This window comes from Saimiri boliviensis, chromosome X, assembly GCF_048565385.1.
Source record: "Saimiri boliviensis isolate mSaiBol1 chromosome X, mSaiBol1.pri, whole genome shotgun sequence".
NCBI classification, from domain to species: Eukaryota; Metazoa; Chordata; class Mammalia; order Primates; family Cebidae; genus Saimiri; species Saimiri boliviensis.
The window spans coordinates 79,036,833-79,049,718 of record NC_133470.1 but is presented as its reverse complement, the minus strand read 5'-3'; positions in this window follow the sequence as shown (position 1 = coordinate 79,049,718).

The window sequence follows — 12,886 nt, the reverse complement described above, 5'->3', positions numbered from 1 at the left end:
AACAAGAAACAGAGTAAACAGACCATCTGCCTAATGTCAGACAATATTTGCAAACTATCCATCTGACAAGGCATTTTCAGAATATATAAGGAACTCAAACAACTCAACAGTAATATAAAATAGTTTGATTTAAATATGGACAAAAGATTTAAAAAGGCATTTTTCTTTTTTTATATATATTTTATTGCGTTTTAGGTTTTGGGGTACATGTGAAGAACATGCAGGATTGTTGCATAGGTACATACATGGCAGTGTAGTTTGCTGCCTTCCTCCCCATCACCTATATCTGGTATTTCTCTCCATGTTTTCCCTCCCCAACTCCCTACCCCCAACTGTCCCTCCCCAGTTCCCCCCCAACAGACCCCAGTGTGTGATGCTCCCCTCTCTGTGTCTATGTGTTCTCATTATTCAACACCCGCCTATGAGTGAGAACATGCGGTGTTTGATTTTCTGATCTTGTGTCAGTTTGCTGAGAATGATGGTTTCCAGCTTCATCCACGTCCCTGCAAAGGACACGAACTCATTGTTTTTGATGGCTGCATAATATTCCATGGTGTATATGTGCCACATTTTCGTCTATCATCGATGGGCTTTTGGGTTGGTTCCAAGTCTTTGCTATTGTAAACAGTGCTGCAGTGAACATTCGTGTGCTTGTGTCCTTGTAATAGAACGACTTATAATCCTTTGGATATATATGCAGTAATGAGATTGCTGGGTCAAATGGAATTTCTATTTCTAAGTCTTTGAGGAATCACCACACTGTCTTCCACAATGGTTGGACTAATTTACACTCCTACCAACAGTGTAAAAGTGTTCCTATTTCTCCACATCCTCTCCAGCATCTGTTGTCTCCAGAATTTTTTTCAAAAGACATGCAAATGACCAATGAGTATATGAAACAATGCTCAGTATCACCAATCATCAGAGAAACGCAAATCAAAATCACAAGAAGATAACATTTTCCTCCAGTTAAAATGGTTATCATCAAAAAGATAGATGAAAACAGATGCTGGCAAGAATGTGGAATATTTTTATAAATATGGAATTTTAAAATTTAAAATTTAAAATTTTTAAAAATATGGAATTTTTATAAACTGTTGGTTCAAATGTAAACTATTATGACCACATTTCAAAATACTATTGAGGTTCCCCCAAAAATTAAAAATAGGCTTACCATATGATGCAGCAATCTTACTGCTGGATATATATTCAAACGAAAGAAAATCAATATATCAAAGAGGTATCTCCTCTCCCATTTTTACCACAGCATTATTCACAATAGTAATGTTTAGATTTTAAGTTTAAATTAAAGCACCAATATTTGGCTGACACTTTGGAGACTGTGAGTTAAATTTTTTGTTTGTGAACAAATGCAAAAATTGGTGTAGATTATTTTGTAGTATAATAAGAAATTTAATATTTTTCAGTCATGGGAGGTTTTTTTTTTTTTTTTTCTCCACAATCTTAATTAGACTGGGGAGAAACTTTTATTGGGGTTGTTTTAATTATTGGTACTTTCATTTGACAAAGTTAAAATCATTAAAGGTAGCTGGTTGTCAATCTCTGATACATCTTTTAATTTATAAAAGTTTTTGATATTTGCATTGAAACATAAATGCATAAAATTTTCTGAATTTCCAGTGTTATTTTTATTTGGAAAAACTGAAGTTGAACCAAAATGATTGCTAATAAATTACAAAGATATGGAGATAAGAATGACAATGGAATTGAAAATTTGATTCCATGTAATTAACAACACACAGCACAAGAACTGACTTGTAATGAGCAGAGAATCAAAAAGTAAAATATGTAAAAGAAGTAAATAAGTTCTAATATTAGGGTTCAGATACAGGAGCTTAGGTCCAGAATCTGGTTCAGAGGAAAGAGTCATAAAATTTTATACAAAAGGTCAAGAACCAAATAAAAGTCAAAGTTTATGAGGGCTCAGATTCTGTGGGCTTAAGCTATTTAATGACTTTGAACTTCTGTTATTGCCCTTCAGCAATGTAGGCTTTTTGTTTCTTCCAGATATTCAGTACTGTGCTGAGATGATGTGCATGATGCATCTAGACCCAGTTCTAGAAAATCTTGCCAAACAGTCAAGAAAAAGTAGTGTAAGTCACCATACTCTATGACTTCTGTCTTACCCATGAACTACTCTTGATTATAAAGCACGCTAATACTTTAGTCTTCACTGAAGCATGGGGTAGGGTATGGGTAACAACTAACACAAGAAAATAATTGGATTTCAGTGTAAAGGCCATCTGTTAATTAACATAAGGAAAACACGTTATCTACTATGAGAAGCATAAGCAATATAAGATAATAAGAGGTTAGTAATACACTGTAGTGAAAATATTACTAATACTTAGAGTATTAAATGTTTGTTGAAATTTAAGATAGAAGGACTTTTAAACAGACAGACATCTGCATAATGGATGTCCTTTATTCCTTTTATTTCAGTAAAGAAAGTTACTTCTTGTGAAATTCTTAATAAAAGAGAAACATTTGCTTAAATTATATTAAAACTTCTAGTTATATGCTCCAAACAACACACACACAAACACACACACACACACACAGAGAGAGAGAGAGAGAGAGAGAGAGAGAACATATAAATACAGAAATTTTGAGATTTGGCCCAAGGCGCCAGGGAGTCTTGTTATGAACAATTTGAAGAATCCAAGAATCCAAGAATGAGGAAAGACTGAGAAGATATATGATGTGGAATCTCCCAGGACAAAAGGCAGAGGTCGCAGCGACAAAGTCATTTGTTATATTTTGTCTATTCTACATTTTCCTCTATTGCTTCCTCTGCAAGTGGTTAAGCTATATTATTGTGACTGGGAGGAACTGGAATAAAATTAAACAAGATAGGTATATTTAGAGATTTCTATAATGTTTATGAACGTGCCTCTCTCGGCAGCTGACATGAAACAGAACATTGCTGGATTCCATGGTTTATGGTTTGCCTAGTGCAAATAATATTTCCTCATCTTCTTTCAGGCAAACTGTGTAATCTTAAATTACCCTGGTACACATTGAAAATGGAAAGAACTGGATGATTCAAATCGCTCAGGCAATATAGTATAGAGATAAAATAACGACTACAGTAATACTACCTACGTTGTGTTTAGAACAATCCTGGCACTTAATAAGCACTATTTACGTGTCTGATAAATTTAAGATATACTTAATGGATATCTTTAGTAGAGATTATTTAAGTACAGATTATTACTTCTGGAAATTTAGCTAGAGAGAGAAGAAGAGAACTCGTGTTTGTATGGGTAGAGGAAAGCGGGAATACAGGAATTATTCATTTAGATATGGTTTGATTTTATTTCAAGACAGGAGACATAAACAGGTTTATAAACCAAGGTGAATAAATCAATGGAAGGGGTACAGATTCTGAGGTCCTGCTCACAGGTACTGAATTTGAAATTCTGAACATGGGTGCAAAATTCATCTATCTATCTATATCTATCTACATATTTCTATTACATATTGCATATGCATATATATCTTTCTACAAGATTCTGATGACTTAATAAGGCCTACCTTGACTATAATCCTCACCCACCACAGTACCAAATCCTCTTATCCTCTTATTTTATTTTCTCCATAGAATTTATCACATTCTAATATCCTATGTGGTTTATCCATTAATTGTGTTTAGTTTATTGTCTTTCTTTTCCCACTAGTACTTAAGTACCAAGAAGGCACTTTTTTTTTTTTTTTTTTCACTGCTGTATTCTCAACACCTGGAATATTTCCTAGCTATACTAGATTCTCAATCAATATTTGTTAAACACATAAATCAGGAAATTGTGGGAACCACCTTCCCAGTGAATGTAGAAATACAGGAACGTAAACTGGTGCTAGGAAGGAGGAAATGGTGAGCAGGACTCTGGTCATCTCATAAATGGTCCCTTGTGCCACAGGAAAGTGGTGTCCTAGTTTTCTGGCCAGTGGAACAACCCTGGATTTCTAATCTAGGCTGACAGTGACAGAGAGACAAAGTCTTTTCTTATCTTCTCTCTGCCTTATGTGCCTTAATGGGTCATAGTGCTTCTAAAAGGGGAGAGACTTTTTTTTTTTTTTTTTAGTTCAACCTGATTTGCCATGTATCGCCCATAATTTTTTCTCATCGTTATTTCATTCAATACTTTGATCTGTGAATCTCATGCTTTAGTTTCTGAATCTCTTCCTTAGTATTTTCTTGGAGAGTAGGAGGGAGGCATATCAGGCACTGATATTATGCTATAATGTTAAACTGGAAATACAGGAGGCTAGTTAAAAGAAAAACGTATTTTATAAGTACATTTGCTGGCAAGCCCATTTAGGATCGTCAAAGGTATCTTCATCACTTTAAGTTGTTTAATATAGTTCACATATTACCTTTTTTTCTAAATTGCGTCTAATTCAAACGTATGTGATTTCAGAAAATGGTAAAGTAATGTAAACTGATAAAAAAATAATCTGGGTCAAACAAGAAAGAGCAAATAGAAAGGCAATAATCAAATCTCAATGGTGTAATCTGGGAAAAACAAGCAATTTATGAAGAATATCCACATACTATTCTATTTTAAATAAAGCAGAAAACCAGCTTGTACCTTTTTCTATACTGCTGAAAATTTAGCCATAACACCTAAGTAAGTTATTTTACTGGATACATAGAGACAGTGAAATTAGAAGCATGAGTAAATTAGAAAGTGTACTTAGAGAACAGGTCCATGAAGAGTATAACTGATGTTTTGTAATAAATCTATTTTGAAATAGAGCCTTTACTAAATTATCCATATTATCCAGGCATCCTGGAACATTATTGTAACAGGTAGGCATCTATGATGCTGAATTTTATGTGTGTCCTTAGCTAGGGCATGATGATCAGTTGTTTGGTCAAAGACTAGTTTAGAGCTGGGTGTGGTGGCTCATGCCTGTAATCCCAGCACTTTGGGAGGCTGAGGCAGGTGGATCACGAGGTCAGGAGCTTGAGGCCAGCCTGACCAATATGGTGAAACCCTGTATACTAACAATACAAAAATTAGCCGGGTGTGGTGGCATGCATTTGTAATCCCAGCTACTCAGGAGGCTGAGGCAGGAGATTCGCTTGATCCCCAGAGGAGGAGGTTGTAGTGAGCTGAGGTCGCACCACTGCACTCCAGCCTGGGTGACAGAGTGAGACTCTATCTCAAAAAAAAAAAAAAAAAAAAAAAAAAAAGACTAGTTTAGTTGTTATAAAATTATTTTGTAGTTGTAGATGTGACTAACTTTTATAATCAGTTGACTTTATGTAGAGCAGATTTACTCCCCATAATGTGAATGGGTCTCAGACAATCAGTTGAATGCCTTAAGAGCAATGGTTTCCTGGAAAAAGAATTCTGCCTCCAGACTGCAACATAGAAATTCTGTCTGAGTTTTGAACTGTGGAGTTTTAGGCCACCACATCAAATCTTACCTGAATTTCCCTCCTTCTGTCCTGTCCTATGAACTTAAAACTTGCCTGCTCTCACAATCATGTGAGCCATCCTTAAAATCTCTCATCTTAATAGATGATATCTAGATAGATAGATAGATAGATAGATAGATAGATAGATAGATAGGCAGTAGATAGACTGGTGAAGATAAATCCATATCTATCTATCTATCTATCTATCTATCTATCTATCTATCTATCTACATACAAAGGAAGGTAGGAGAGAGAATAAACAATGACTAATACATAGTCAGCACCTTAATTTCATTCAGAAAACTTGACCGAATATGACTATGGATCAAATACTGTAATATACTCTTGGGATGTAGTTATGATGAATAAAAATATGAGTTTCACAAAGGCAGGACTATTGGTTTGTTCTGTCCCCAATACCTATAATAGTACTTGGAACAGAGTAGGTATTTAATAGCAATTTGCTGAAAATATAAATAAGTATAGTTCTTGTCTTCAGAAGCCAGGGCATAAATTAAAAGAAAAAGAAATAAATCAAAAGTCAAACTGCATGATATACACAACACACAGTCACAATATAATTACGCTTCTCCTTTAAAAATAATCCACAAAATATTTACAGATCATCTCTGGATGCAGCCATGACTCCGCCTGGTCTCCTAAGGGGAGGACATAAATGACTGGGTATTAGGGATGAGAGGGAAATATCTCAGTTAAAAGCCTTTTATATCCTTTGACCACAAGTATTATCTTTTCCAAAAATATTTTATTAAATTATACAAGCAATTGTTCAAGATTAAGGATTTCTATAGCAATATATTACAAAGAAAAAACATAATTAAATAATCTAACGTTATATAACGTAAATGACTCACAATCGTTGAAAGTAAAGGGGCTTTGTTAATTTATTTCTTAAAATAAAAATCATTGAGTTAGATGCCACACAATTTCAGAGGCCATGAATATGAACATTTTCTTCCTAATAATTGTTCTACTCATTTTGAATTGAAAAGTAGAAAGACACTAACAGATGTACTGATTTATGCCTAGTTGTTTCTCAGAATTTACAACATATAAATCAAATTCCCAGATTAATCATTATTTAGTAAGCTTGGGAAATGAAACCAAAATATACTATAGTCATGAACGGAAAAAATGGACAATAACCATGTTACTTCAGTTTTGCCACATTCTTAAACCATCCCACTGAATACCATATTAATTTCTCCCACTCAGGCAATCACTATTTTCCACAAAATATTATGCAAATGTTCAGTAGAACTTATTAAATAAGTAGAGTTTTCTATTCCATATTAACATTTCACTTTTTCAGTGTCATTAAGAATAAGCTGGGTGCCAATTGTCAGCAATAACTGGCTCTTACTAATTATTTTTCACCAGTGGTTACAATTAAAATTATTTTCACCTATTGCCTAACTTTAACTTTTCATCATAACCCATGAAAAAATATTAATGATTTAGGAAATTAAAAATAGAATCAAGCACATTAGATGGAACAAAACGTGCCATCAATGTTAGGTCATTAATAATGATATCTAATTACCTTTTTTGGGCTCCCCCAAAATTTAGAATTCTGAACCATTATCTATGAATGATTGGTTGTCCAATATTGGCTCACACTAGTTTTGTATGATGGCAGAGGGTAAGAAGTAAATGAGCCCTCAAAGTGAAGGATTCTATCCTAGGATTACTTTTTGCCAATTGTACAATTATTCTAATCTCCTACATGAAGATTCATGGATATCATTTATAAAATGTCCATTTTTTAGTGAATGTAAAAATAATTCTGTTTCATTTGGTATGAGATTTATGCAGACCCAGGGTTTACACTGTTTTTGTTTTTTTTCTTTTTTCACTGTACATTTGCTACCTCAGAAAAGACACCTAAATAGTAGGTGGCTGACTGCCTGGTTTTTACTGGTTTCTGGTTGCAATGTCCCTTAAGTAGTTAGAGGAGATGAAGAAAGCCAAAGCTTGACCCATCAATAATCAGCTTCCAGGGAACCTATATTTTTCTGGCTCAAAAATCATTTAAATACATGAAAAATGAAAAAACAAAACAAAACAAAACAAGCCCAGCCTTATTTGTCATTAAATAAATGCCCCTTGATTAAAAATAGATACTACACCTGTCAAATTCCTATACTTTCTAAAGAAAGGCTACCTAATGGTGAGATGTGAGAAAACCATCACTCTAATTTACTGCTGGCAAAAGTGGAAAATTAGATAATCTTCCTGGAATGTAATTTGTCAAAATATATTATCTTAATAATATTCATATTATTTCACTCAATTTCTGAAAAAATAAAAGATGTAATCAGTGGTTATCTAAAACATCTATGATAAAATATGTTCATAATTATATCAGTAACAGAAAAAAGTTTTCTTTCGCTTTCAAATTTTTCTCTCTTTTCCAAAAATTATATGATAAGTAGATAATACAATGAGATTTTGCATTAAGTACACACATGAGCTGAAAAGGTCTTTCAGGTTCATTATGTTGTAAGTTCTCTCTGAAAATAATATTTTTACTGCTGTTAATTAGAAGATGGTGATAAGATAATACTGCAAAACTGAAATAAGAAAGTACCAAAATATCCTGCTTCAGCCCCTACAGCACATTCTCAATAAAAGAATATATTCGACTCAAACAAAGCATACTTTCCAAAGGAACTTCGTTTTCTCACACTCAGTTATTTTAAAGGATATGCATTTGACGGAATACATAAGAAACTCACATATTCTATTTTGCACAAAGTATGATGTTTAGTCTCATGCCCACACTAACACAGCTACCCACAAGTCACTTTTGTCAGATCTAATCCTTTCCCATATTACTAAATGATTGTTTACCAATGACTGCATATTAAAGTTACTCAGAAGTCCTGCAGTATAAAAAGAAATAAAAACCTGTTTGATTCTAGCTCTCAATTCCATAAACTTTTAAGAGTGTATCATGCCCCTGAAAAAAATCAGTAGTCCTACAAATTCATTTTATGTGAAATATATTTTGAGAAACATGGCATTTGGCTAATGATTCAAGGCCCTGTCTACAGTACATGTACCCTGATTACATCAATATGATACATCTTTTAAACATTTCAAACAGCTTAGAAAAAACTCATTAAACAAGGAAAGCGAACTTCCTTCCACTAATGGCATTTCCGTAAAGCATTTTGATGATTCACAGAGAATTACCAACAATAATCCAAACATGAAGTAATAGATAATACGTTTCTTTTGATAACATGAGCATAACCTCTTTGGAACATTAAATCTCCATTTAGACCATATCTTGGAAGACGAAAAAGAGATATAATCACTGTGCAGTTTCAAAAAATGAATGGCAAAGTTTGCACTTATTTCATGATGTTTTAAAAGCCCATTTTGACTTCAAATATTTGGAGAACTTTTGATGATATAACAAATGGATGATTCACAGAGCTCTTCAGGAACACATATTGCCATAAAATTCAAACAAAACCAATGGAATTTGACAGTTTATTCTAGACCTATTCTCATTTCATTAGGCCTGACTTAATTTCTTTTTTGGTCTGGGCTCCTGGTCCTGTGATTGTTTCTCTGTCTTACATAGTAGCTTCTCTTATGTATACTATTGGGAGCCATTAATAAATGCTGTTGTCTTGAAAGTACTGAAAGACAGAGAGTAAATTTGCCATAGATGCTCTAAGAATATGTATGTACAATAATTTGTATTCTTGCCAGAGAATCCATGTGTGGGTGCTCTGGTCAACAGTCCTAGATTCCAGCGACCCTCACCAAACACCAGACATGTGAGTGAAGCCATCTCAGCCCCTCCATTTCAGTTCATCTACCTACTGAATGCCACTGAGTGATTCCCATTAACACCATGTGCAATAGAAAAATCACAGAGCTGAGCCCTGTCCAAATTCCTAACCCATAAAACTGTGAGGATTTAGTAAAATGGTTACTTCAAAAAATGAATTATTATAAAAATAAGTTGCTGTACATATTCTAAAACCAAAGTAGAAAATAATCTGGTAAATTAGTAGATAATACAACTCCATCTTTCACTCCTTCTTTTCCTCCATCCTTCCTTCCTCTCCTCTGTGAGAGGGTACAAGCAATTTCCTACAGGATATTTTGTGGTTCTTTTTATTTTTAAATACAATTTAAAAATTTCAAAATTCAGCATTAAATTTGGACACCATTAATACACATGCTTGCTTTTTTTCTTTTCAGATAATTTTAGTACATGTAATAACATTTCTTAAAATGTATTCTGTGACATATTAGTTCTGTGAGATGCTCCTGAGCAGTGCTACCCTACCCTATTTGGAGATTCACAATGCACATGAGCACTTGAAAAGCTCTAGAATGCCCTACAGTTAAAAAATAAAACATTCTATCTAACCCAACGTCTCTCAAATGAATTTGATCACGGACCTTTAATCTCCTTTCTTTTCCTAAATCTAACAAACATATGTCACCTACTAACTAACCCGGAAAAAAACAACGTTTCCACATACTATACTTTGAGAAACATTAATATGCATTGTTATATCTGGGAATCTAGAAAATAACAGATCTGCTTTCCAGTGAATCATCCCTAGAAAATGACTCACTGTATAATCACAGGATATAAGTTCTGGGATACATGTGCAGAACATGCAGGTTTGTTACATAGGTATACATGTGCCATGGTGGTTTGCTGCACCCATCAACCTGTCCTCTGCATTAGGTATTTCTCATAATGCTATCCCTTCCCTAGTCCCTGATGTGTGATGTTCCTCTCCCTGTGTCCGTGTATTCTCATTGTTCAACACTCACTGATGAGTGAGAACATGCGGTGTTTGGTTTTCTGTTCCTGTGTCAGTATGATATTAGCTGTGGGATTTTCATAAATAGCTTTTAATATTTTGAGATACTTTCCATCAATACCTAGTTTATTGAGAGTTTTTAGCATGAAGGGGTGTTGAATTTTATCAAAGGCCTTTTCTGCATCTATTGAGATAATCATATGGCTTTTGTCATTGGTTCTGTTTGTGTGATCGATTATGTTTATTGATTTGTATATGTTGAACCAGCCTTGCATACCAGGGATGAAGCTGACTTGATCGTGGTGGATAAACTTTTTGATGTGCTGCTGGATTTGATTTGCCAGTATTTTGTTGAGGATTTTTGCATCAATGTTCATCAGGGATATTGACCTGAAAGTTTCTTTTTTTGTTGTGTTTCTGCCAGGTTTTGGTATTAGGAAGATGCTGGCCTCATAAAACGAGTTAGGGAGAAGTCTCTCTTTTTCTATTGTTTGGAATAGTTTCAGAAAGAATAGTAACAGCTCCTGTTTGTGCCTCTGGTAGCATTCGGCTGTGAATCTGTCTGGTCCTGGGCTTTTTTGGGGTTAGCAGGTTATTAATTACTGCATCAATTTCATAACTTGTTATTATTCTATTCAGGGATTCAGCTTCTTCTCGGTTTAGTCCTGGGAGGGTGTATGTGTCCAGGAATTTATCCATTTCTTCTGTATTTTCTAGTTTATTTGTGTAGAGGTGCTTACAGTATTCTCTGATGGTGGTTATATTTCTGTGGGATCAGTGTTGTTATCCCCTTTATCCTTTATGTGTGTCTGTTTGATTCTTCTCTCTTTTCTGCTTTGTATAGTCTGGCAAGCAGTCTACCTATTTTGTTAATCTTTTCAAAAAAACAGCTCCTGGATTCAAAGGTTTCTGTGTCTCTATCTCCTTCAGTTCTGCTCCGATTTTAGTTATTTCTTGTCTTCTGCTAGCTTTCGAATTTGTATGATCTTACTCCTCTAGTTCTTTTAATTGTGACTTTAGGGTGTCGATTTTAGATCTTTCCCACTTTCTCCTGTGGGCATTTAGTGTTATAAATTTCCCTCTAAACACTGCTTTAGCTGTGTCCCAGAGATTTTGATACACTGTGTCTTTGTACTCATTGGTTTCAGAGAACTTATTTATTTCTGTCTTAATTTCGTTATTTACCTAGTAGTCATTCAGGAGCCGGTTTCTTAGTTTCCATGTAGTTGTGTGGTTTTGAGGAGTTTCTTAATTCCGAGTTTTAATCTGATTGCACTGTGGTCTGAAAGACTGTTTGTTAATGATTTCCGTTCTTTTGCACTTGCTGAGGAGTGTTTTACTTCCAATTATGTGATCAATTTTAGAATAAGTGTTATGTGGTGCTGAGAAGGATGTATCTTCTGTTGATTTGGGGTGGAAAGTTCTGTACATGTCTATTAGGTCCCCTTGGTCCAGAGCTGAGTTCAAGTCCTGAATATAATCTTAGGATATCTTTTATAAATATTTAAAAGAACTATCATTTCAGATACAGTCACGTGCTTCATAAAGACATTTTAGTCAAGGAAAAATTACATATAAATTATAGTCCCATAAGATTATAATTGAAAGGAAACATTCGATCACCTAGTGACATCATAGTTGTCTTAACTTTGTGGTGCAACACATGACTCCCATGTTGGTGGTGATGTTCGTATAAACAAAACTTCTGTGCTGCCAGTCACGTACAAGTATAGGACATACGATTACCTACAGTACAGTACTTGATAATGATAATAAGTAACAATGTTACTGATTTATGTATTTACTATACTATATTTTCATCGTTATTTTAGACTATCCTCCTTATACGCACAAAAAGTTAACTGTAAAACAGCCTTAGCCAGTCCTTCAGGAGACATTTTATAAGAAGGGATTGTTATTATAGGAGATGATAGCTCCGTTAGTGTTGCTACCCTTAAAGACCTTCCAATGGGGCAAGATGTGGAGGTGGATGACAGTGATATTGATGATCCAGACTCTGGGTAGGCTTAGGCTAATGGGTGTGTTTGTGACTTAGTTTTTAATAAAAAGTGTCTAAAGTAAGTAAATAAAATATTTTTAAAACTGAAAAGCATATAGAACAAGGACATAAAGAAAGAAAATATTTTTGGCCAGGAGCGGTGGCTCATGCCTGTAATTCTAGCACTTTGGGAGGCAGAGGTGGGTGGATCACCTGAGATCAGGAGTTCAAGACCAGCCTGGCCATCATGGTGAAACCCCATCTTTAAAAAAATAAAAAAAATAATAAAAAATAAAAAAGAAGATATTTTTGTTCAGTTGTACAATGTGTTTGTGTTTTAAGCTAAGTGTGATTAAAAAAACCATCAAAAAGTTTTTTTTTTAAATTAACAACTTCATAAAGCATAAAACTTACACTAAGGAAAGGTGAATTTATTATTAAAACAAGAGATTTTTAAAATAAATTTACAACAGCCTATATATACAGTGTTTAAGCCCACAGTGGTATAGAATAATGTCCTCTGTTTTCACATTCACTTATTACTCACTTATTCACCCAGAGTGACTTCTTGTCCTGAAAAATCCATTTATACCTTAAACAGGTGTACCATATTTT